Source organism: Thermobia domestica, chromosome 5 (assembly GCF_964235325.1).
Source record: "Thermobia domestica chromosome 5, izTheDome1.hap1.1, whole genome shotgun sequence".
In the NCBI taxonomy this organism is placed as follows: Eukaryota; Metazoa; Arthropoda; class Insecta; order Zygentoma; family Lepismatidae; genus Thermobia; species Thermobia domestica.
This window is the reverse complement of record NC_137458.1, coordinates 214,466,895-214,490,109: the sequence shown is the minus strand read 5'-3', so window position 1 is coordinate 214,490,109 and position 23,215 is coordinate 214,466,895. Positions and strand designations below refer to the sequence as shown.

General features: G+C 36.3%; 1 protein-coding gene across 3 annotated transcripts in view; it reads left to right on the top strand.

The window, feature by feature from the left end:
- The window catches only part of Pde11 (Phosphodiesterase 11), a 959,005-nt gene that overhangs the window by 279,690 nt on the left and 656,100 nt on the right, over positions 1 to 23,215 (top strand). The gene's annotated exons all lie outside the window — the stretch shown is intronic.

Here is a 23,215-nt window from a genome sequence, read left to right as displayed (position 1 = left end):
AATCCTGAATATGCCATCCTTACATAATGTAAGGATATCTTAGTTTCCTAGTTTAAATCTTAAATATCTTAGTTTAAAATGCTTTCTTTAGTACTTATTTGAGCAACCATGTAGGAGGGGGTACGACTTTTTATTTTGCCCCTCTCATTTCAGTACCCTTCCAACAGAAAGTAATTTTTGATAAGCAGGACAGACAAAATGAATAAGAAATATATTTACAGCATCCTTTCCCCTTTCATGATTGGAATATCATGTAATATTTTTTATTCTACGAAAGATGGCCCTGTGCGGTTAGGGGTAGGTAACTAAAAGAATACCTAATATATAGCGCCCCTTGATTGTAATATTGCCGCTTCTTTATTTGTACGAAGGAGCCTCTACACAATCAAGGGTGACAAAAAGAATAGGAAGAGTGTCTATTGATTCCAGTGGTGGATCCAGCACGAACTCCTGGAGGAGGGGAGGGGAAGTGAAACATTCTTTTGATGATGTGAAGCTGTCACAAATTACCACTTAACTAAATTAAACAATAGTGGGGGGAACCGGAACCCAGTCAGTTTAAATTGATGTAAAAGTTTAATTTTTGGCTTCATATTAAAGTTTTGGTTTCAAATGAGAGTTTCAGTCCAAGTGGTCAATCATCAAATCTCGTGGGGCTCTTCAGTGTAGGCTAATACGGCCCCCTTATGAGAAAAGGCAAAATTGTTAACATGTTTATAACTTTCGAATTTTTCGTCTATTTTAAAGAAATATTTTGCTTCGTATTAAAGTGTTGGTTCCAAATGACAAATTCAGTCCGAGTGGACAATGATCAAATCTCCGGGGGGGGGGCTCTTCAGTATAGGGGGCTACGGCTCCCTTATGGGAAAAGGCAAAAATATGAAAATGCTTATAACTTCCGAATTTTCCGTCTATTTTAAAGAAATTATTGGCTTCATATTAAAGTCTTGGCTTCAAATGACAATTTCAGTCCGTGTGGACAATGATCAAATCTTGGAGGGCTCTTCGGTGTAGGGGTTTCGGCTTCTTTATGGGACAAGATTCACGTAGTTGATATTGCAAAATTGTTTTATATATATAAGTGGAAACTTGCACCATTTGGTTAATTTTACCTCTTATGTTTTGCAGATTCATATTCCAAGCAATAGTTACTCCGCAGAGCTAAAAGAAGGCACTTACTAATTTCATTAAAATGAAATGTCTTTTATGAGAGGAGCAGACGAACGAACAGGCACCCAAACGTTGGTTGAGTCGTACCGTACGGTTGAAACTCGTTAAGCTCGCTTCAATTATTATTATTATTATTATTATTATTATTATTATTATTATTATTATTATTATTATTATTATTATTATTATTATTAAAGCTTTTTGCTCCTAATTTAGTTATTTTACTTTATTATTTAACGAATATATTGAAAATTGTCAGAGACACGTATGCAGTAATTTATTTCGGGAGGGGTCCGACTTCAATATTAGGATAAATTATAATAAAATTTTAAAAGATAATCCCCAAAATTAGGCTAAATTTACAGAAAAGTTGGGGTTTCAGAGGGGGTCCGGACCCCCTGGACCCACCCCTGAATGCGTCCTTGTTTGTCAGTAACATTTCCTCATTTTGAAACCCTCAAAAACTTCGGATAGACTATATAAAGGAAAACGAGTTATTTTCGATAAAATATCACTTCAAGGAGACGCGACAGTTTTATTGCACATGGTGGTATCCAACGTTCACAAGGGCAAGAATTCCTTCCCTTTTATTCTTTTGCTATTGTGCTGTATCGAAAGGTCAGGTTTGTAACATATTACTCCTACGAACAAGCATGACTGGCAGATAGGAATACTGAACACAACTCCAGAGAAATGCATGCTGAACTTACGTCTTTACGCTTTGGTGATTTGCCCTCAAGGTCAATCGAGTGGTAATTCAGTTCCGTCTCTGTTCTTAAGCCATGTTCGTATTACTTCGAACAGTTTTGATAATGAAAAGCATGCCTCTTAATATAACAGACTTCTTTCGCGTAAGAAATCGAAACTCAGTTGGTCAGAGCAACTAGTCTGTAAGAATTAGGTTGTTAGTTAGTTAGGAGCCCAGTACGAGTAAGGGTTTTTATTACTATTGTTTTTATCTTTTTTATGTGAGGAAAAATCAAATTGTGACATCCCGATATCAAATGTATTTGATTAGGTAGCTTTGTCTTAGCTAAACTTTAAACATCAGTAACTGTCGAAATTATTTCACTAACCGATCACTTACTGAACATTTCAAACACGTCAAACCAGTGGCATAACATGAAGGTTAACCTCTCCTCCGCAGTCCTTAGTTATGCGTCCGTACTTTCAAGGGCGGACTAAGGGCCGGGCGACTGCCCGGGGCGCCAGAGAAAGAGGGGCACCAAAACGAGCCTCAAAAAGTAAATTTTATAATGTGCTTTCTACTGACGTTTTTGGTTTATATTCTTGTAAAGTAGTGGCAATTATATGATCTTTTTCCATTTCACTATGGAAGAAGAGAGTTTCATAGTACTAAGGGGGCTGTATCGAAAAATTGAGAGATGGCATGTAGAATAAAGAGTGCCGGGAATTAAGTATTGTTTGTTTATTTGCTTGAGTTTAGCGTTCCACGGTTATGCCTTAATGGGCAAGGGAGATGTGGATACTAATTATAGTGGAATCCGAACCACTTTTATCGTTCAACAGTAATCCACCGGGAATTGGACCCGGTACCACAGAAGGCAGGCGTGCTAGCCACTAGACCAGGGGGGATGGAGTTGGTATTGTTTATAGCGGGCCATATTCTTTGTGAAGTTTTCCTAGGTAAGGATTTCTTTTTGAAAATGGGTTTAAAACAGGGGCGTCATTTAGGGAGGGCAGGGAGGGGCATTTGCCCCCCCCCCTGAGTTTGAGATGTATATAGAGTTTATCATTAGAATAGTAGTAAATCAGTGAAAAACGCGAAATTTTACTTATATCAAGAGGTCTTGCCCCCCCCCCCAAAGTAAAATCTGAAATGACGCTCCTGGTTTAAACTATTAAAAACACTATGATAAAATGTAAAATATAGGCTACTACTAGGGGAAGGGCGCCAAAAAGTCACAGGAATAATAATAATAATAATAATAATAATAATAATAATAATAATAATAATAATAATAATAATAAATATGAATGTCTTTGGAGAGCCGAAAGTATGTGACACGAATCATTATAGGTAGAGCTTTAAGATGAGTGGTCATAGGGGAGGAAAAACAGGATTTTTCTCTCTCTGACTCTCTAACGTTAAGATTATGTGCTGAAGGTAAGAAGCATCATCATTCTACAATAGGTTGCTTTTACGTAGAATATCTGTTACTTGAGCTCTCCTCCTTCGGGCAACTTTGCTTATGTAGTAAATTCAAAACAATTTCAATTTAAGACAAATATTTATAGAGAAAATTAAACATTTAATAGGGAAATCTGTTATCAAAATATCCAAACACGTAGATAGAAGACTATGTAGTGAGGAATTGTGAAACTATAAAATTCTCCAAATTAGAATTAACATTTACTGGAAAACATTCGTTATGCATCAGTGAGCACAGGGGAAATAATTACGAATCTGTTTGCAAACAAAAATTAGAGACACTAATGCAAATGCGACGATATTTTCTCTCTCTTTTTTTTTTTTTTTTTTTTTTTTTGGTATCGTCATGAGTTTTACACATATGTTACAATTTGATTCTTTCCCAAATAAAAAATAAATAAAATAACCTTAGTGATAAAAATGACAACAGTCCTTCACGGGATTCGAACCGTCTACCTTCGGTATACAAACTCGTTGCTTTAACTAACTGAGCTATTTGCTTTCTTACGTAAGCTGAATCTGTTCTACAGTAAAGACGATTTTTCATTACGATTGGGCTAACAATTCGTCTTTTTCCATAGGTAATTTCCACTTTTTGCACTATCTATACGTTAATACTTAGCATAGATTCATATATTTGGAGTTCGCTGATAATGCATATAATAAGACATACTAGAAATATTTCGTTAAAATTTTCGTTTGTAGATCTAATCCACGCTTCTCTCACTGACATAGATGTCGCTGCTTCGTGTTGAACTGCAGAATTCCCTCGCGTTCTTGAAAATTTCCCACTTTAGCAGAGTTGGTAATTCTCGAGATTTCTGTCGATTTAATGTTTTTTGCTTCTAATTTCTTTATTTTAAGCTAATATCTAACACAAATATTAAAAACGGGTTTGTTATTAACCTGTCCTGCTGGGGAAACCTTTCGAGATTTCGAACATATAAAGAAAACGGAGATATTTTCAAAAAACTTCAAAATAAAGAGACGCGTCATTTATTTTGCTCATGGTAGTACATCTCTTCATACAACCGTTCCCAAAATCTTTTGGTTGTTTGTATGCTGTTTGTCTTCTTAAACATCAATGTTATATGATGCTAGACCTACAGTGAACATGGCGTCTAAACCTATATTCTACCACTGCAAATCGAACACAGATCTCCCGTAGTAAAGGTAGAACGCTATTTAGTCATGAGAAAATCTCCCGAAAAGTTTAGAGTATGTTAAACTCAATATTATCTTCAGATGTCAAGTAAAGGAAGGACGCTGTGGATGACGTATGGGCTAAGCGAATGAAACAAATGCTGTGACGCAACATTGCGATATCATAAAATGATGTGGCTAACATACACACTACAGCACGATCAGGTGAATGGTGAGTCGGTTCGTTCGAGCATAAATTGACGTCAGTGTAATAAGACGCAGTAACACCACGGTTCTGTCATTTGCCAACAACGTTTAAGGGAAACTTAGAGCACCGCTTTTAAACGCATAAACGCTGTCCATTAGCATAACAAAGCATGTGCTCTTAAGATTGCACATTAATCTGTATTATGCCTTACGTCCGTAAAAAAATGCACATCACTCTTTTGGGAGACAAGCGATTTTACGTTGTTTTGATCACATAAACTTAAATTCTAATTTTAAAATTTCAGTTTAACATCCGACGATTATGCCCTATAGAGCTAAGAGAGAAAATTCTAATTTAAAATGCCACGACACTCTATATTGCTAAGGTAATACAAGGGTGGATGAGTTTTCGCAATTTTTCCCCAATAAATTATAGATAAAGATACTCTATCAAAATAACTTGAACAAGATTACGAGGTTCCCCACACTAATACCGTAATAATAATAATAATAATAATAATAATAATAATAATAATAATAATAATAATAATAATAATAATAATAATAAGAAGAAGAAGAAGAAGAAGAAGAAGAAGAAGAAGAATATAACAATAAAAATAAACAGTAAGAAAAAGAACTTACCTCAAATCTTAGCATTAGCATCCACTTCACCATTAAGGTATCCTTTTCTTTTAATGGATATTTTGAATGGCGTTGAAACATCACACTTCCAATCTTATTTGGAAGAAATACTCGTAAAATTGGTGGGGCCCAAATCGGTTGCGAGGCAAGCGGCATCCTATACCAAAACTGCATGATGTTCAACGCTTTGTATGTTGGAGAGTTACCCGCATCAAAAAGCCAGTTTTAGAATTTCCAGTGCTCGGAACAATTTTTGAACATTGTTGCGTAGCCGTCGCAAAACTTCATCTAGAAATTGTAAGCTGATAGTTTGATAAGCAGGACAAAGTCTGGGTGCACAGTTTTCTTAGGTCAAATTTCCTCTTCACTATCATATGCACTTTCCTGACCTGCTTTGTCGAGGTGAGCTTGGACTTCTGTACAGAGACGGTTGTGGTTTGTTCAAACATCAATAGACAATGCTCTAATCTTCAATAACAATCCAGAAAATGAAAATGTCATCCAATCATTAAAAAAAAGTATATATATATACAAGATAGTGAACTGTATCAGTTATTGTTGCAGCAACGCTGCACATACAATTTGTTGACAAATGACTGGAAAATTTTGGGTAGTACCCATTGCCTTGCCGTGGGGGGGGCGAGCGGGGCAACGGCCCCGGGCGCCGAAGTAAGGGGGCGAAAAATTCGGGAGAAAAAAGGAAAAAAGATACAAAAAATTGTTTGGAATATATGTATGGGGCCGCCGTCATATACTCTCGCCCCGGGCGCTGATTTTCCACGGCACGGCTCTGGTACGAGTACCTCATGCCTTAGTGATATCTTCGCAATTATTGTAGCTTGGGTCAAGTTTTTCGTTCGATTTGAGTAAAGTTTAGCGCCGCTTTCAGTAGCGAGGTCATTTAAGATACATGGACCGACAGCTTAAAATGAAATCCGAACTACATGAACTCCCACCGGGAATTGAATTCGGGTCTCCCGCGCCGCCAAAGATGTGTACGCTAACCATATAGCCACAAGAAAGCTACACGTTCATCATCATGTGATGACAATTGAAATGAATGATTTGTGCAAATTGTGGTTAATTTCTAACCTTTCAACTATATTTTCCCTCGTTAGAGTACCTGTCTGTCGTCCTTACGATATTCGAACACATAGGTGAAATAAGAACCAATTTATACAGAGGTTTGTCGTTTCAAAATCGATGTTAGCCTAAGGAAAAAGATACTATTGTGATACTAATAGACAAAAATGCCCGAACGAGGAAATCAATTTAAAAAAAAAACAACAGAAAAATGCATAGTATTATCAAATTCTAGCTTAAAATGGCCTTTGTAATGAAGGTAGTGGACAAGCAGAGTGAAGATTTGACCGATTACTTGACCCCTGCTGTCATACAGGGCCGGCTTTACCATACGTGCAATACTCGCATTTGCTTGGGCGGTGAGTTTCGAGGGACGACAAAATCTGCCATAACTGTATTATTTAAAATAAATATTTCTTGTTGGAAACAGACTTTAATATGATGGTAGTTAAATTTATTAAGCAGACCTTCTGTTTGAATACTACATTCATAAATCATGTTTAGGTCGCATTAGTTTACAATCACATGAACAGTGCTAAAGAAAATAGTCAAATAAATCCCAGAATGAATTGCTTGATTATTGTCAAATACAAGAACTCAATTTTCGAACAGTAGCGAACACCTGTTCCATTTAGTTATTTATCGCAGTTTTAATATGAAAACTAGTCTTGTCTTTGTCACAAACGAATATCTTATTTGTTGAAGGTAGGAACAAGTCTTTTTTTTTTTTTTAATTACCAAGGCCCGAGCCAACGTACCCCTACCCTGAGCCAAAGTTTGAGAAGGGTACCTAATTTTTGTGGCCAAGGGTCAAGGACAAATTTTTGGCTGGAGGGTCTCGGCGAAGGTTCATGGTCCAGTAGTCACTCCTCTTGAATTTCGACATTTGACCACATTTCGTTCACTTGGATGAATATAAAATTGTCAAAAATATAAATTTGAAAGATTTTTATATGGTTATATAGATGGGTATAAGGGCATATTGTCTTTTGTAGTATATAGGGGTACATTAACACACTTCTAAAATTTCAGGAGGAGTGTATCGGCAATACCTTAAATTTTGAAATCCTGTATTTTTTTTTTTTTTTTAATTCGTTGTTACAGTTTAAGATTATAGTGTGTACATCTATAAGTTTGAGCGATTTGTCTCGTTCCTGTGCACTGGATAAAAATGATCAAAAGTATAAATTTGGATGGTTATTGACCTCATGTACCTTCTTTAATGAATGTTTCTCACCAAGCGTAAAAGTGGATCTGAAAAAGTAGAGGGACCGATTACGTCACGCCATCCACCCCGCCTGTCTTTGCCCATTGTATTTTTAGGAAGTAGGAGATCGGGATCCTCCCGCGTTCCCCCTCACTGTTGCCCCTGTTTATTACGTTAGATGGATGAGTATAGGGTTCCATTATCTTTTGTAGAACAGAGGTACTTTAACACATTTATACAGGGTGTTTAATAAGTAATGGTCATAAATTAAACCGTAGAGAGTACATGCCAAAACTAACAAAAAAAGTCATAGTAAACACGTGTCCGCAAACGCTTCGTAACGGAGATAGGGCCTGTCGAAAGTGTGGGAAAATGAAGTTTAGAGACGAATATCTCAAAAAGTATGAATCGGACAGAGGGCGGTCCAATGAATGACTATCGAAGTCAGACATGCGCTATGCAGAAATGCATGCTTGATAACTGCAATGCGCGCGCAAGGGATTCCCCAAAGAAATGGAGGGATTTCCGGAAAATTGTCTAAGGAAAGGGGCCTCGAGATGAACACCGCGGGCAAGTCTATCCACCATAATTCACAAGTCGTTGTACCAGGTTGAAAGCTCTAAAAGATACAAAATGGCGGATAATGTTTACGTGCCGTGTGTGGTTGTATAACCAACAGGAAATGAGAGAGGTAATCGAAGTGTGGTGATGTACGTTCAAAATTGCTCCAGGAAGAATTCCGACAACTAATGCATACGTACAAGTGTGGCAGCACTTAGGTAAATCAAACGGTATGCAAGGCACAGATGAAGCATTATGTGCTAAGCAGTTAACGTAACGAATATCCGCAAACTGGATTGCAATGGAAAAAGCATGACAACATTCGAGTATTTGGGAGTCGAATCTGAAACATTCCGCATGTTGAACGCGTAAGTGTATTACAACAAGCAAAAAATTATGGACATGTCGTGTTTCTCCATATCAACAAACATAAATCGTCACGTTGGTAATGTGTACAGCATTAATCATAAGGTAAACAGTAAATACCCAGATGTGTAACCACAGAAGAGATGCATGAGAAATTAACGTACCTCTATCATTAAAGTAAATGTTCGATGTGTCGTCGGAAAGTCTGTGGGAGGGCAGAGGTTGGACACGTTGCAGATGTTATGGGTACCACTGCTGTTCATGGAGAATGTGCCATACGAGAGCATTGGATACGCGTTCGGCAAGCCCCACACGTCTTGTGCCCGTTCCTGGGTTTTCGTCCACTGCCTGTAGTACGCGTTCTGGGGTACGTACTGTCCTTGGCCTTCCCGACCTGGAACAATGTGTAAAGCTCCCATGTTCCCGTAGCCGCTGATGTATTCTGAGGAATGTTCTTCGGTCTGTTTGCTGTCTCGTAGGGAAAGTCTCGCGATATAACCTAGCGGCCTCTACCGCATTCCCGTTTGCTTTGCCGTACATAAAGTGAATGTCAGCATACTCAATATTACTGTACATTGTATCAATGGCAAGGTAAACAATAATTTAGCAACACATTAACAGCACTAATTAACACTGCACAATAGTATCCCCGTGGCTTTGCAACACTACTGAAACTATTGCACTGTTCCCCGCAATACGATGAAGTAAGTACATTCACAACACTGTAAAGGCACGCACGTTTGACACCTCTTCAACACACAGAACTACTACATTCACTGTAGGCGAGAAAGACAAGTGAAGACAACGAACCTCTACACTCTGAATCATTCTCCCAAACGACTACTCCAGTACGACGAAAGCATGTAGACCTGTAGCAGAACCCTTCAGGCAACATAACAAACAAACGTGGAAAGGCACGCGTGTTTCCAATTCACGGCTGTAATCGAAACAATGTAGTGTTCTTCCATTCCATATTCCCTGGTTTACCAGCTGATTGCAAGACCTGCGTGCACAGTTTTTTTCTTTACGTATACGTACAAGGTATGAATCAAATAATGAGCAACCTACAGGCGCTCGATTGATTGAGTTATTGTTGTTTTAAACGAGCTTAGGAGCTTCGAAGGACGGGACCTACGATTTGGAAAATCTGAGATCAGAACCACTGCATTCAGTGGGCACTTCAGCGGATTTGAACCCGTAACATCATGCACCCAAGGTGAGCTCAACGTCTGTTGCAACCCCGATTCAGTATTTCCAACTGGCTTGCATGTTCTACCAGTGTTCCTTTCGGCCATTCCATTCATTTTCGCGCATCGTTTGTTTTTCCTTGGTATTGGTACAGTAAAGGACTACTCTGTACATGTGCATTCGTCTTAGGAATGTGCTCTGAAGTAGTTCAGAACACGCACCACCACCTTTCTTCGATTGGCTCTCTCATTTCCTGTTGGTTATGCAAGCACACACGGCACGTAAACATTGTGCGCCATTTTGTATCTTTTCGAGCTTTCGACCTGGTACCCCGACGTATGAATTACTGGTGGATAGACTCGCCCTCGATATTTATCTCGAGATCCTTTCCTTAGACAATTTTCCGGGAATCCCTCCGTTTCTTTGGGGAATTCCTTGCGCGCGCATTGCAAAGTTATCAAGCATGCATTTCTGCATAGCGCATGTCTGACTTCGATAGTCATTCATTGGACCGCTTTCTGTCCGATTCATACTTTTTGAGATATTCGTCTTTAAATTTCATTTTCCCACACTTTCGACAGGCCCTATCTCCGTTACGAAGCGTTTGCGGACACATGTTTACTAAGACTTTTTTGTTAGTTTTGGCATGTACTATCTACGGTTTAATTTATGACCATTACTTATTAAACACCCTATATAAAACTTCGGGAGGAGATTTACGGACCACTTTCATTTTTTGAAAATTCCCGGATTTTTAAATTTGGTATAGTGGTATAGGACTATATTGTATATTTCTAGAAGTTTGGGTGATCTATCTCGTTCCTGTTTATGGATAAAAATAATTAACAAAAATATAAATTTGGAAGGTTTCTCGAAAATTTTTGGAAGACTTCTAAATTTTTCAAACTATTACTTTTAAATATTTTTTGGTCAATTTGAAATTTTCAGCGAATCCAAAAACATTCAAACGAGAATTTCAGACTAAAATTTTCAAATCATAATATTTGCAAATTAAACTAATTTGACCAGAACTTAAAAATTCATAAATTGTTTTAAAAAGGGGGGACATAAAATATTAGCCAGTAGCTTGTAGGAAATTGATAACATGTCATTCGTCTAACATAGTAATAGAAAACATGCACTTGTCGAGAGCAATACAAAATGCTAAGATATACAGAAATTCATTCAGGTATTTACATATGACGCCGAGCACGTAAGTATCTTCTTACCTTAAACTCTCCTCTCTCATAAGCATAAGATATAAGTCAGCCAACTTCCACATAGCTTGCATTACGATAGGATAGAATATATTCTCTTAGAAAAAACTCGTAGCATAATGCATTACGATAATTAGAAATTAAAAAAAACTTTCTTCAACCATGGTTAAATAGCAATAGATTTTATGTGCATGTGCAATATAATAGTCCAGATTACATCTTATTTAATAATAGCTAAATAGTAATCGTACCATTTAACAGTTTAGTAGCCAAGTCCAGGGTTCGATTCTCAATGTTATCAATATTTTTTATATATATATATATATATATATATATATATATATATATATATATATATATATATATATATATATATATATATATATATATATATATATATATATAAAGATTTGAGCACACTACCTTAGTGGGCAAAAATATTCTTCGAACATATTGTATCAATATTTTTACCATGATGCAGGTTAAACGTAAAATTTTCCTTGGCTTTTCAGATCAGAGTCCCCTACCTTTTAATGTAAATGTTCATCTCTAGTTACTCTCTATATCACTTCTAAAAACTGAGAGTAGTGTTCGAAATCTTTATATTGTAATTTTAAACTCCAAAGAATATAAACCGTTAGAAATTTTACTATCATTCTTCTTAGATCTAATGGTTAAGACTTGCATCTTTGACGAATCGGACCTCAGGATTCAATCCTGGGAAATGTATGGTGATTTAGATTTCACTTTAAATTGTAGGTCCGCGTCTCATATAGCCTCGGCACTGTTAACAGAATATAAAGCTTTTGTGGTTGTTCGGATTTCATCTTAAACTATTTACATCTTATATAGTCTGCGTTCTGAAAGAGACAAATAACTTTAATCAGTCAACCTTATACGTAAAACAGATATAAAGTGTTTAATGTTTATAGCTAAAACAATGTAATATGTAGTATTGCTTAATATTGCATCATTATGAAACAAGCAAGATCGCTAAATACCCATTTATGGAAAGATTGTTGTATTATAGTAATAATAGGCTAAGATCACACTCACACACAATGTCGTTTATTACATTTTTTGAATACAAAATATATTTCCTGTATGTTTTCAGTGAAAACGTTTTGTTCATGAATCAAGTCACAGGAATCAAGCAATGAAGTTTGAGAGAAGGCACATTTAAAATACTGTATAATTAAGAGTTTTTCTTAAAATTAATTAAAGAGTTTCCACTGTTCGTGGAATAACAAGGTATATTTTTATTTTTAAAAAATCACTTGAAAAGAAGTGAGCGTCAGTAAGATCAAACTAGATCCTCTTTGTACGAGAGGCATTTTTTTTTTCAAATTCGTTATGTGATTGGTTTATCTTCACTCTTTATGAAACATTTGAGGCGCCTGGTATCAAAAGCCGCAAAATCCATTTTTTAAACCGAAATTGAGATATGTATCGCTTGTTATATGTTTGATGTAAAGGAATTCCATGGAAACAGAATTTTGATTAAAAGCTTAATATTTCATACTATAAAAAAAAAAAAGACTAGTTTAAATGTGGGACTTTGTAAGCTTGTATATGGAGCTTCACTGCACATTTTGCGAGATTACTCGCAACTAAGCGAAATGGATGTGGCGAATTTTGATACTAGGTGCCTCATTTCTTTGTTCAGCTGGAATCGATCTCATGTCATGACTTCATATATTAAAAGTATGTTTACTGTATGTGTAATTTAATAGGAACATGCACGTATCTTTCTATTACAACACCACATTACATACCGAATTCAGGACGGTAAATCGTTCACTTCGTTTACAGGGTTAACAAACAGTAGAAAATGGAAGGAAATCTTTCAGTTTAACGTCCCACGATTAGGCTTCTTAGGCTCAGGAAGACAATGATTAGAGTAAGCGAATGATGAAGGAAGAATTAATGGAATGAGAAAGTGGGAAGAAACGGGAGTACCCCGAGAAAACCCCCAGACATGATGTTATCCACCGCACACTTGGTCGGGGATAGAACCAGGTACCCCATTCGTCAGAGGTAAGCGCTCTACCATTGACCCACGGTGCCCACCTTTGCAAACAGTAAAGAGTCCGATCATGTGATTGTAACACTTTTTTCCTTTACTTACAATCCTATGTACTTGTGATCAGACCGAAAGAAAATCCTCTCAATTGATAATAAAGGGATTGATTTGGAAACCTCTTACACCGGAGCAAATCGAGTTCAATGGATCACTCACATTACATCATCACTAATGGAAAATTCTCTATGAGGTAGATAACTTGGTTTCATAATTAATTTGTAGGAGATAACTACCACATAAATAATGGATTTTACTAAGTTAATTACAAGTACAATGTCACAAGTACGGGACTGATATGATGGTAACCAAATTCCACTAGCATACATTAAAGAGAATGCAAAATGACTGAGGTATGAATTCTGTCTGAATGTTGCATTCTTTTCTTATGACAAATAAAGTATGAGATTGAAATGAGCATTTGCAATGAAATCAATGATAGATCATTCATTGCATCTTGTTACGAAACCATGCACGAAGTAATGAAAAGCCTCCCTCTCCCTCATCTCACACATAAGATTTTATTTACTACACAAGAATCGTTACCTTTACACGTGATTTATATTATGCCATTTTTAGTATGGTATTTCTTTCCTTCATACTTGTATCATATAATTTACGAAGTTTGTCAATGCAAAGTAATGTGTATAGAAAGTTGGTTAATTGGACTGTTTAGTGTTCCTTATAAAAATTTAAGAGGAGTACATTAAGATACCTAATGCCATTTTTTTAAAAAAATGTTCTCATTATATTTGAATAAAGTGACAGTAAACTCTACACTGGTAAGCTCAACACGAGGTCTATGTAGAACATAAACCCAAATATAAAAAGAATTTAAGTTAATATCCACGGGAATCGAATTCAGATCCTTCGTAAAACAACCATAACCAAAAGATGATTTCTAAACTGAAAAGGACAAGTTCATACATTCTCCTAGATATCTTTTCGTGGATATACATACACCATACCAAATTTATTCCTAGTACCATAAAGCCTTACTTTAGAGGATAAAATCCGAACAAATTTGTAGGAATTTTATACCTATTCAGTGATCACACCTTAACTTGAATCCAAAATAAAGAAAGCTCTAATCGAAATCGAAATAAGACTTCTTAAAAACTATGACCGGAATCAAACCAGAAATATGCTCATTGTAATAACATCTAAGGACCTTCCAGTTTGTTAATATGTATACTAATCATATGACAATCGTATTATTATTATTATTTAGCGGAGTCTAGGGTCCTGTACGCACGTGAAATTATTTTAGGATAACCTTGATCTCATTGAATAAGATAAATTAGGTCCAAATGTAATTTCGGGAATTTTTTTATCCATAATAGGGAACGATATGGACCAATGAAACTTAGGGATACATACCATGATCCTGTACTACATACCATGGCACTTCTCCAAAATTTAAATGTTTCTATGCACATCTTTCGAAATTTTATAAGTAAGTGTTAATGTACTCGAGTTCTGTAAAAGACATCGTGCCATATACTCATTCATGTAACCATATAACGTAATATACCCTCATGAAAGAGAAGGATACTTGAGATCTGTAACCTTCCAAATTTATATTTTTAACATTTTTTTTTTATCTCTAAACGGAAACGAGAGTAATTACTCAAACTTATAGAGGTATATAATATAGACCTTCCTATACGATCATACTAAACTTAAAAATTTAGAAATGTCCAAAATTGAAAAGTGACCCGATATATTTCCTCCCGAAATTTTAAATAGATGTGTTAAAGTACCTCTGTCCTATGAAAGATAATAGAACCTTATACTAGTACCTCTGTCCAATGAAAGATAATAGAACCTTATACTCATCTACCTTATACGTATATAACCATATAACAAAATAAACCTTTATTAAAGAGGATACCCTATATATCAGGTCAGAAACCTTCCAATTTTATATTTTTGACAATTTTATATCCATTCAAGTGAACTAAAATGGTCAAATGGCGAAATTTGCCGAGGAATTTACCCAAAGTGGAAAATGCCAAGAAGTTAGTCCTGAACCTTGAGCAGGGTGCAAGACCCTCCTGCCAAAAATTTGCCCTTGAACTTTGCCCCCGAAATTAGGTACATGTCCCAAAATTTGGCATGGGCTATGTTACCTCTCCATTTTTTGCTGATTCAGTCACTCTAACGCCGACCTCTGCTACTCTAGTGTTTCTAAAACTTTTTCAAGTGGAGGACTTGTATTAGAATATTCTACTGATTACTCATTCTTGTGCCCTTCGGAATCAAATTTATATATTTTTAATGTTCTGAGAATACACCAATGTACACATATTTTAAAAATTTTATTAATTATATTTTCTTTAATTTTATATTGGTAGTGCTAGCAAAACTGCTCTTCTACCCACAGCTAAAAAAAAAAAAAAAATAATAAAATAAAATAAAATAAATAATGAGTTGCTCTCTGTAACTCGTGTTCGTTCATTTTTAATGAAGACTTTGTATACCGAATTTCACAAATCCAATTTAAGCAGGTCTCCACATTCGCCATTCTGTGAATAAAGAATTGGAAATTTCAATAGTATAGAAATTGTTTCCCTTACGAGCAGAATGTTCCCTTATTTTTCATGAAGAGTTTATATATGGAATTTCACACATTCAGCTTAAGTGAACACCTATATTTAGCATTTTCTGAATGAAGAATTGCTAAATTTAATATTATTGAAATTGCCTCCCTTTACTTCCTTAGCAGCGGAACTTTCGAAAACGCTTAAACACGTATCCCATAATTGCTAGTTGAGAGTTTAAATCGCACATTTCACATCTTCAATTTAAAAAAGAACCTTTGCATTGTGCATTTTCTTAATAAATAACCGGAACTTTCAATGTCAGATTGTGTAAGAAGTGTTAAGTTTTTGGAGGTCAAAATTGAGAATAAACTTATTATTATTTGATAATAACATTATGAAACCACATATGCATAATTTTATTCGATGACTTGCCATATTTGCGGGAACACCATAATCCCGTCCCCATAGAACTTCTGGTTTTCTGCTAAAAAATTGAACGTAGTTTTCACAGGCTTCTTTTGAAACTAACCCAACACTATTCACGGACTTCTGCAAAGACGGAACAAATTTTAGTCTAATGATGCCAGGTGTAGGCTATACGGTGGGTGCGTTGAAACCTCCCAGTCAAGTTCTGTCAATTTCTAACGTGTAGTTAAAATGTCTGGCGTTATCAGCGTAGTATTGACACCTTTTCTGTCGAACAGTTCCGGTCCTTCCTTTTGAATTTCTAGGTACACTCGCAGTAATTGTCGACAGAGAGATCCTAGTCTATCATTCTGCCTAGCGGCGGCAGTTCGAGATGCATGATGCTTTCCCAATCCCACCAAACGCACAGCTTAACTTTCTTGGCCGTTAGTGTGGATTTTCGCACAGACTATGCAGCTTCTCGCTTCGATCTTTTTTGTCGCAGGTTATCTACTTTTCTTCACTCACGATCAACTTCTTCAGAAGTGGCTTGAGTTCGTTACGTTTCAGTAGAGATTCGCAGATGGATATTCGATCGAGTAAATGTTTTTGACTCAGATCACGTAGTATTCGAACGTGACTTAGACAGCAGCGTAGCGTTAAGTTTCGCAATTGGTAGACAGGATATATATATATATAGATGGTGATCATGAAAATGGAAACACCTGAACGAAATTGCAACTTACCAGATTAATATGGTGTCGGGCCACCTTTCGCCTTCAGAACAGCCTTGATGCGACGTGGGATGGAGGCATAGAGGTCGTGAATGGTAGCAAGTGGAATTTTACACCGTTCCTCGTGCAGGGCATCGGCCAGTTCTGGGAGAGAGGATGGAGGTGGAAATCGTCGCCGGAGTCGTGTATCCAAGACGGACCACAGATGTTCAATTATGTTGAGAACTGGGGATTGGGCGGGCAAGGGGAGGTGTTGAACTTCATCCCGATGTTCCACAAACCACGGTGTGAATGGGTGCATTATCATCCTGGAAGATGGCGTCATTGTCCGGGAACAACATCCGGGTCATAGGATGCAAGTGATCTCCTAAAATTGCGACATAATCGTTGGCAGTGATTCGTCCGCTAAGTATGGCCATGAAAACCATGATATTGCGGCCCACAGCATCACCGAGCCGCCGCCATGTTTCACAGTTGGGTGGAGACACTGCAAATCATAAGCTTCTTTGGGCGTTCTCCACACATAAACACGGCCCGTGGTTGGGAATAGGGTGAAGGATGACTCATCCGACCATATCACACGTTTCCAGTCCTCAACGGTCTAAGTTGCATGCTCGCGGCACCATTTGCGGCGTGCGAAAGCGTTATGGTCCCTGACGAGCGGTTTGGCCCGTGCAACACGACCCCGTAAGTTCATGTCATGTAATTCGCGGCGGACTGTGATTGTCGAAACAGGGTGGGGAAGGTGCTGATTGAGTTCCTCCGTCACTTGCTCCGCAGTGGCACGACGGTTCTGCGTGACAATGCGCTTTAATACCCGGCGTGACCTGTCAGTCATGATTTTCTTCCGCCCACTGTTCCGCTTCCCCGATGTGGTTTTCCCGTGTGTTGTGTAGGCCGTCATCACCTTCGACACTGTCCCACGCGACACACCTAACACAGTAGCCACTGCCGTCACACTCACTCCACATAACCGCGCATCAACAATTTGCCCTCTTTGAAAATCTGAGAGGTCTCCCATTTTACACTATCTCCGTCTGCTTCAGCCACTGGACACTACTGTTCCACTGCGCCTGACGTAGTATGGAGACCGACCTAACACACCACCACCAGCGGTCCGGCGCTGCGGGCGTCACGACACCACTGCCAACCCATACATCTGACGTGTTGCCAACTACAGGTGTTTCCACTTTTCTGATCCCCATCTATATATATATATATATATATATATATATATATATATATATATATATATATATATATATATATATATATATATATATATATATATATATATATATTATATATATATATATATATAGAGAGAGAGAGAGAGAGAGAGAGAGAGAGAAAGAGAGAGAGAGAGTTCAGTGCTACACGATTATGCTCTGAGACTAAGGCAAATGCTGGTGAGTTGGATGATAGTGGTGGAGTGACGAAAGTGGGAGAGAACGGGAGAGAATCTCGAGAAAATCTACACATACACAGTGTATGTCCCGTATAAAACCAACTTACTGGGATTTGGAATCTAACCAGGGACCCTACGCGTCAGAAGTGATTGCTCTGCCACTGAGCTACCGAGGCTTCTCTTTAAATACTTGTTACAAATTTTTTCCATTTACATTATCCCACAATAACAATAGCTTTAGACTTTTCGATTTAACCTGACCATTTTCTTTATTTATTTTGGAATTATTTACAAATTAAAACCTCATATCAGTATTGAGATAGTTTAACGTGTTTATTCACATGTTTATTCCACGGTATATCCAAATATATGAAAATTATCAATTATACAACCTATTATTTGTGGTCGCGGGGCTCAGTGGTGCATGGGGGTCTTTGGTTCGATCCCAGTTTGCGCCAAGTGAATTTTGTGGTGGACAAACACCGTGTGTGGGGTTTTCTTGGTTCTGCCATTTCCTCCCACTTTCTTCATTTCACCATTTCATTCATTTCTCATCATCACCATCTACTTTAGCCGAGCCAACATTACGTGGGACGTAAAACTCAAAGATTTCATTTCATTTTTAATCTATTATTAGAAAGAGGAGACACATGGTGCAAAACATCGCATCGATATCCAGAACCTAATAAAATTCTGAGTTTAAGGTTTTTACTTCCTGATGAAAACTGAGTGAATAAAATTATAGGAGCTTTGTTTTAATAATAATTTCCTAAAGGAAACCCGTATATCGATATAAATTTATTCTGACAAATCTCGTTATATACACTAAATACATTAAATTGAATTAATAATTTACTTTTTATGTATAATCTTCCTGTTAGCTTTGCACGATTCTTGATTCAAAAAGTAAACTCATAAATTGGCTATTTTTAAAGGTAATACTATTTTTTATATGAGAGCTTAGACATGCCATTTAATAACAACTGGTGCAGTAAATCTATTTCCAATCATTTGATTTGCACATAATAAATAACTAACTCAGACAGACCCAAATACAAATTTACCTAACGATTTTAAAAACAACAACAAAATAGCAGACTACAAAACCTGCCCTTGCTTTTGCCTTTCTCAGTGTTGATACACTCTAGTATTGCGATTAAACAGAAGCTGAACCTAGATCGTGAAAGATTTATATGAATTACTGTATCGATAAAACCTTCTTAAAACAGTTATTAATTTAGGTTTTTATTTCCTTCTATTTCTTAATAATTTTCCTTGAAATATGATTGAATATCTAAAAGGAAGAATGAAAATTATACTGGATTTAAAATGGTATCATTTCACTAAGTATGGCATCACTGCTACTGAGACGTTTTGCCCAATGTCTCTTTGCTAGGTTGTTTCAGCGAGTGAGAAGCCTACAGCCACATGCGCGCGCCGCTTTTTCAAGTGTATTTGTTTCAGCCGCGTTGAGACATATTTCTTGTTGGCTCTGTGCAGCCTGTTTCACAGAGATAGAACTCTTTTTTCCCCCGAGTTTTGAAAAGTAAAATTATTTAGAAAGACTCTACTACTATTCTTATTAACCAAGCTATCGCTGGCTCTATATTTCTATATTTTTCTTCAACATGAAATGTATATTAGTAAGGAAATTCTAAAGCTATGTTCTTTTAAAATGAAAGGGTAAACAATGTCTCAATGTCTCATAGCACTCTACGCTTCTGGACTTAGATCACGTCAGCTTTCTCCAAATGATTTAACACTATTTGCGGATGGATGTTTAGTTCATTTGCGATATCATGACTGCTTACATGTCAGTGTTGATCGACCCTTGGCAAAATATCATCCACTGTTTCTGTGACTGATCGCCGATTGCGAAGAGCAGTTACATATCGAAATTTCCAGAAAAAAGTGAGTTAACCATCTTTTGATTGTTGTCTTTGATAACGTACATGGCCCATAAACAGCATAAGTTTCTTCATTGGCCTGCGCAGCATTTGGGCTTTTATCGAAATAAAATTGTAAAATTTGTTAAATGTAGTGCAATTTTGAGAAAAGTACCTAATCTTCACGACACAATATTTTTTACCCACATACTAACCTCAGCTGTTAACTGTTGTACGGAGTTAGGCCTGATAAGCTGCCACTCATTTGCTCTGAAATTTTGGATACTAACTGTATCTCGTGCTTACTACATTTTACACTACCTGATATTACGGAAGTTACCCTTTCACTCCTTTAGATGAGTTGAGGGCCGCAGTGGCTCAGTGGTAGAGCGTTCACCTCTGGTGCATGGGGTCCCTGGTTCGATTCCAACTCGCGCCAAGTGTTTGTGGTGGACACAGTGTTTGTGGTGGACAAACACTGTGTTCATGGGTTTCCTCGGGGTTCTCCCGTTTCCTCCCACTTTCTTCGTTCCACCATTTCCTTCATTTCTCATCATCACCGTCCCCTTTAGCCTAGCCGAAATAACCGTGGGACGTAGAACTTAAAGATTTCATTTCATTTCCTTTAGATACGGAATTAAAAAGAAAACCGCTGAAACACAAAATTTATATGCTGAATATCCGCAAATTATTTGAGACCTACATATACACATACATGTACTCTCTCTCTCTCTCTCTCTCCTTAGGATACATTTTTCCAAAAGTTCTTTCTTAACGTCAGTTTCATGAAAGAGAGATTTTTCTGTCCGAATTTGACTTTGTTAATGACCTGGGCATCAATAAGTGAGCCACTTCTACTTTTGTATATAATAGTATAGACTAATAGAAAATACATATTATTTTAAAAAATAATTGTTGAAGGCTATCAAGTATATTTTATAATAATACATATGTGTCGTTACAATTTGTATAATCTTTACCATATAACATTGTATAATATATTTTTGTATAATCTATATCTTTTGAGGTTTTCAACTATTGCATGTGGTATGTAATTTGTTTAATATAATCTTTTCTGGATGATATACTATCTATGAGGACCACATGCAAGGGTAGACCTCGAGGAGTACTTGTGGTCTGCGGCCCACAATTTGACAGATGATATGTTTATCCGTTTCTGAAAAATGGAAATCCATAAACTATCGGATGATTTACTGGAGGGCTATTAGACTCACAAGTGACCAACAACAACAACAACAACAACAAAATCCATCCATAGTAGTGAAAGTATCATAAAAAAAAAAAAAGCTATACCAGAAACTAAATTTCTTAAAATAAATCTTATATAAACCAAGGACTTACGAAACCAGAGATTGTATCGGAAGTCACCATGGATACACCGTTTCTTTTAATTACGTAAAAACGTTGTATGAAATTGTTTTGAAAACAACAGGAACATAAATCGAAGGCTTTGCTTCTAAAGTGATATAGTGCCTGGATACAATATGAGGGTCAATGTCTTGAAGATGTTTGCATATATCTATTCCATATATATATATATATATATATATATATATATATATATATATATATATATATATATATATATATATATATATATATATATATATATATATATATATATAATCCGTCTGTTATGGCGTGCGGGTGGTTAGCTTCTAGCGTCTAAATTTGGATTTGTTTTATTTTTACTTGGAAAAATTTAAAATTTAAATTTTATTTAGAAAAATTTAAAACATAAAACATGGAATTCACAGAGACTTTGTAAGTGAACCATATATAGCACATTTTTCTGAACAAAGACAATAACACTGAATTACATCACTGAAAAATATTTGATCCTTTTTGGAAATATTTTGGAATACTGAATAAAAGCAATGCTTTTTTAAAAAGTTTGTTACGGTTATTGTTATCATTATTATTTTATTATTAGCCTTTGCTCAATACTTTTAATTGCATTGTAGAAGACAATAGTGTTTTTCCTGTTAGTACGAAGAGGAAAAATACTCAAACCTGTTGATATGGTGTTAATGGAGGGCGTAGTTGTCTGTAACTAACTGAACTTCTGTGAGAATTTAGGTAGTATAAGTCGAGGAAAAAAATGTTCGAAAACGGAAGGTTCGTAAAAATCCACTGTATAGAAGCATTGGAAACCAATACACTCGTCACGTATTACCCAGTTGAACATGCGTCATATGGCTGGTCATAGTTCATAAACGTGGCTTTTAGATTTGAGTTGTCTGCTTCTTAATTCAAGTAGTTCTCTGAACTCTCCTGTGGGCGTCATGACTACCTGGTATATGATTAGAACATAGGCCCCTTCGGCGCGGAAGGCATAGGTTTAGTGAAAGCTAATGTGGTTTGGATCTACGTTAAGATGTAAGTCTACAATTTATGAAATCCCGTTGCTAAAAGGGCAGTTAAACTCCAATCACTTTCCTTTTCGTACTCAACACCGAAATCTATATATCACCATTAGGATCGAGAAGGGCTCTTAGCCAGTTAGTGGCCAGCGGATCTGAATACCCCTACGATAACCGTCAGGCCCCATCAGACTTTCATTTGTTTGTTTGGATATAATAGAAATAAAGCAGTCAAGGAATTGTTTTAGCTTAATAATAATAATAATAATAATAATAATAATAATAATAATAATAATAATCTGTTAATCCTTTTAATATAGGCAGCCAACAAGTTTTTTTTTTTTTTTTTTTTTTTTTTTTTTTTTTTTTTTTTGCTAGTGTTCAAGTTGTAAAGAAGCTAGGGAATGTCATGTATTTTAAACGGGATATGGATCGCTACTGTTAGCGTCATCGCCACCCGTGAAAATGTTAATGGATAGAATCCATTGACAAACCTGCCCATTGAAAAAAGAACATTTGCTTTTGTTCAATAGTCATCGTGTGGGTAACAGACGGGTGTACTAACAGTCTTATTGTAATCCTAAGAAATAAATAAATAAAAAGTTCTGATTGAAGATAAATAAATAAATAAATAAATAATTAGGGTTAAATAGAAAAACCAATTTAAAATATTGGTATTTTCCCCCATTGTTTTCTTCAGATTGAGTTTTTTCGTTTTCTTTTTCTTTTTTCTTAAACTTGACTGTTCTGGTATTGTGGAGGATTGTATTCTTATTGACTAACACTAGACAACGATTCCTTGTATCGTTGAAAGG